Raw genomic sequence first — 4,997 nt, forward strand, 5'->3', positions numbered from 1 at the left:
AATAGCATTTGTGTAGTATCAAAAGGTGTAAGAAATTGGGTTAATTAAGAACAATTACAAAACCATGCAAATTACCTCTAAGACCATGTAATCACTCTAAGTTGACTAAAAGCCATAAGATATGCAATAATGCTCAAGAATCTAGCTAAATACATTAGGAATGTAAGGAAAAACACTATACAAACTTGGTCCAATTATCTGTACTATCTAATTCCTATGTACCAAAAGCCAAGTATCGTTAACAATGTCAAAAAAAGGGTGATCATACTTACATCCCCACGTTAACATAGTAATAGCTTTTATGCAATTGCCAAGCTTGTTAATTCTTCTAAATCCTCTATTCCAGCACAACTAAACCATGAGTGATACCAATCAATTCCATGATAATGGGCAGAACATTAGTAAGGTTACAATAGAAATCACTGATCTAACCATTTGAAGACTCCTTTATGACCCCTTCAGAACTACTTTATCCATCTTAGAGAACCAAACCATTTACCTCATATCTAACAAAATCTTCATCTGTGAAAATTTGTTGTACTACTGATCATGAGTAATGGTAGTAGAACATTGAAATGATCGTTTACTCATGTCTTAGGGTCAAATTTAAAATTTAACAAAGGATTGTATTATAAGAACAACCTCAGGTTGTCTCACTTGTTAGAGCCTTAACTTCTTTATCCTAAGTTAACTAAATGCTATGAAAATGTAAACTAACTAGGGAAAGTTAGCGGTTCTCATTAAAACTATTAACTGAAATCAAATGCAAGGTAAATATATTTTTAAACTTTTAGGGGAATAGGATAGAATGGTTAGAAAACAAGTTGAAAACAATTGATGAAACCCTTGAAAATGGAATTAATGGCAATCCTTGTCAAAATGATATGTGAGTCCAATTCATTAGGTTTTTGAAATCAAAACCCTTAGGCAACCCTTAGGTCTAATGCTTTACTCAATGAAACCTCATTTATAAAACATTATAAAGCTTTCCTAATGTGCAATTATGGAATGATTAATGCAATTGGTTCTTAACTTAAGTTTCATTAATATCAAATCACTCACAACCAGCAAGAAAGCAAGACAAGTAACGAAACTAAATAAAGAACATATATATGAAACCATATATATAGAAGCTCATAAATTCTATAAAAAAAACCAATTAATAATTACAATGATTAATCCAAACAGAGTAATTTAACTAAATCCCACAGGTTCAACTATACAAAAATAATTCCTAATCCTAGAAATCATAGTTACATAGCTCAATATTAGATAAAACGAAGCACTCCCCTTTGAAGCTCTTAAACTCATGCTATCCTCATCTATCTTTAAGGAAAAAAGATCTTAGCCATGTCTAGCCATAGAAATAGCTATACCTAATTGAATCTAAGCACCTTTGGAGAGAATGCAAGAAAATGGAGGAAGAAGAGGTGGAATAGTGAAAACTATGATTGAGAGTAAAGAAGATAAGAGGAAAAATGAATGTAAGAGGTTGTGAATGAATGAATGTGGCTAGGGCTCAAAAATGCATCAGTCTTGGGGTGTTTAGGTTAGTTTTGGGTCAAATTTTGAGTGGGTAAACTGTTTAAAGTTGGATCTTGTAAGTAAAATTGTAGCTTTATAAAACCACTTCTCTATTTTATGCTTTGTTGTTCTTTAGTCTTTGATCTTGGCTCCATTTTTCTTATATCCTGCAATAAAATTAGTCTAAATAAAGTACCAATTGTCTTAGAAATTAATTAATAACAATTAATTACCTATTTTCACAATTTTGACCCTAAAAGACATTAACTCTATGCAAAGACATCTAAACCATATTAGACACAAATATGTATAATTAAGCCCATAGTAACCCATAACAACCCATAAGATGATATGAAATAATATATAATAAATGGGTTAGATCAACTCCTCTACACTTAAATCTTTGTACTCTGGGACAAAGACAAGATCAAGGAAAACAAGAATGATATCAAGACAAATGAGAATCAAAACATATTTCAAATGAAGAGTTATAATCTTATTGACCAACTCTCTTAAGGAAGCAAAGTAATGGTAAGGACAATGTAAAGAAATTAACAAAGTATGCAATCAAAACAATATGGATGAGAAAGAGAGAGAGCTCTGAAAGTATTAAACTGTTTAGCTCAACTTACCGAATCGGGGCTAATTTCTCTCAAATCCACTTAGTCAACATCTTACCATAGGCTTGTTGAAGTTCTAAAATCTCCACTACACATGCTTAGATGCAATAAGTCAAGAGGGTTTTGAGGGTTGAAGTGATGAAAAAGGCCTAGATAGAATGAATACAGAATGAAATGAAACGACAAAGCATTAAGCATTTAGAGATGATTTCCAAACTAACATTTACTTAATTTCTCTTCATGCACAAAAACTTTGATCTTCAAAACCACCAAGAAAATGCCTTATTTTGAAACTTTATTCTTTGGTACCAATTTATTTCAATCTTTCTTTTTTTGGCTTTTTTCAAACATTTTCTTCTCTCTTTTTGTTTTTGCCTTTTTCTATTTCTTTTCTTTTCTTTTTCCTTTTTTTTCTTTTTTATATGCGGCAATTCCAAATCCATGAAGACAAAGTGATCAACATCACACATGTAGCAGCAAGGTGTTATTAGCTTAAATATACTATGCATGCTTGGAACTTTGAGAAAAGAAGAAGGCTTAAGTGGTTAGTAATGGATATTAATGATGTTGGCTTGTACTTGGGATTTAGGGTAGCAAAAAAAATGCCTCTATCATGCTCACTATAGCAATGCATACCAAGCCTCAACTAAAAACCAAAACAAGTTCTGGAGGACAATTGAACTAAGTGGATGACTCTCTAAGTTAAAAAAATTCACTTTTTACTTTTATTTTTTGAAAAATAGAGGTAAAAGGTAGCATCTTCTATTCTGTTTTAATAAGAACAGACATGAGCAGTGTACTTATTCTCATCTACTTTCTCAAAATAGAAGTAAAAAAAGGGACTTTTTACTTTTATTTGTAACAGACGAGAAAAGAGGCTTCATTCTCTTCTGTTAAAAACAAAAGTAAAAGGGGGAATACTTACTATGTCCCTTCTTTTTATGCCCTCCCAAAACATAAGTAAAAAGTACTCCAAAATAGAGGTAAAAGGTCTGTGCTGTAGTAGTGATGATACAATCAAGTAAATATGGATAAAAACATCAAGTAAGAGTGATCTTTAAGGTTTAAGCCAAGCGTGATAAGCATAGATTTTAGTGAATGACTCAAGTAGATTAAAGGAAAAATTTAGTTAAGAAGAATTAAGTTTCAGTTGTGTGGCCTAGAACAAGGTAACTTACCGTCAAGAACACTTTGACTTGAGTTATAAGTGAATTGTTTCAATGTGAAGGATGTAACCCATATTAATAGAGGACTAAATTCAAGCTATGAAATGTTAACGAGCAACGCAATACAATAATTACTTAAGGTTAAAAACAACTTGACTTTAGTCAATCTTGAAGATTTTCAAAGTACAGGATCTAATTCGAGTTGTAAGAGGATAACCTTAGGCTAAGAACTAATAGCGAGCAAGATGACATAATACCTTGAAGTTGAGTGCTAATGAAATTGAGTTGATTAAGAATAGTTCCAGCATAACTCTGGTTAAATCAAGGGTAACTCTAAGTTAAGAAGTTCTCTAAGGCTGACTAAGAGAAACTCACTTTAATTCATATAGACCAACTTCCAATTAACATAAACACAAAATCCTCAACATGAGATAGTACAGAAACTTTTAGTTACCTTCCAATTACCACAAGGCAAGTAACTCAACTTGTGAGAAACTTTAACTTGAGTTGACTCATAGAATGAAGGAAGTATATTCAACTTTAAATAACCCTCTGGGTTTTATTAGGGAGTATGTGTGCATAGAAAGTAACTGTCATTTTAATAATTATATGTGCTTAATCATGATTTTAATACTAGTATAACTATTAAGTGGTTTTATTATATGGCCTGGGATAATTTGATTTCCCTGACTATATTTTTGTATAAATGACTTTGGTTGCAATATTTAAGAAATTAACGATTGGTAGTCAAGGACCACAGATATTGTAGTTTAAGGACATAAACTAATTGCATATGAGGACGAAAAGCAATGTTGTGGATCTTAACTTGATTGAAGGCTTGGAATCTTGGACATCATGATCTATATCTCTCTCGTTCACTCTATCATCTGGATCTTTTCTTATTCTTGGCCATCTCCATTCTCCTAGCACTACTACAAAATATGCTATTTTTATCTGTTTTCAAAAGCTTTTTATTGTTTATTTAGGGGGAGACCTTGATAGAGGAGATGTAAATAGTAGTTACATATTTGTTTGTCCATCCATATTCGTTTGTTGAGCAAAAATATAAATATATATTTTTTAAAAAAAAATAGTGAAATTTTGCATTGCTAGTTTTTACTCAACCTGCACTTCTACGTATGAAGTAGAACCAAAGCAAACTACAAACAGAGACCCAAATTTTTTGACATAGGAAAAGCAAAAAGAAAAAATTTATTTAAAATTATTTAGAGCCTAAATAAATTGGGGAAAATGTGGGATATTAATTCTGGATGCTTAAAATTTTATGGAAAAGTTTATCCCCAAAAATGGCTTAAATAATTTTAAAGTTAATTTTTGAAGCAAAAATGGAGTATTTTCCTAGAAAATTTAAGGAAAAATAGTTAGAGGTTTATATTCGAGCTGAAAATTTTAAGATGATTACTTTGTGAAGTAAAGAAGCTTGTTGAGGCATAAAATCCTTAAAATGAGTTAAGGATTAATTTTTAGAATTAAGGGCTATTTTCTTGGAAAATTCAAGAAAAATAGTTAGGAGTTGGCTTAACCTGAAATTTTTAAAGAAGTCATTTTATGGGTCAAAGAAGCTAATGGGTAATATAAATCCATATAAGATATTATGGAATAATTTCTTGATATATTTTATGTTTCAGAAAAATATGAGGAAGGATGGAAATAGAAGAAAGGAAAG

Source organism: Neltuma alba, unplaced genomic scaffold (assembly GCF_004799145.2).
Source record: "Neltuma alba isolate B1F8T4 unplaced genomic scaffold, ASM479914v2 tig00010892_pilon, whole genome shotgun sequence".
Lineage (NCBI taxonomy): Eukaryota > Viridiplantae > Streptophyta > Magnoliopsida > Fabales > Fabaceae > Neltuma > Neltuma alba.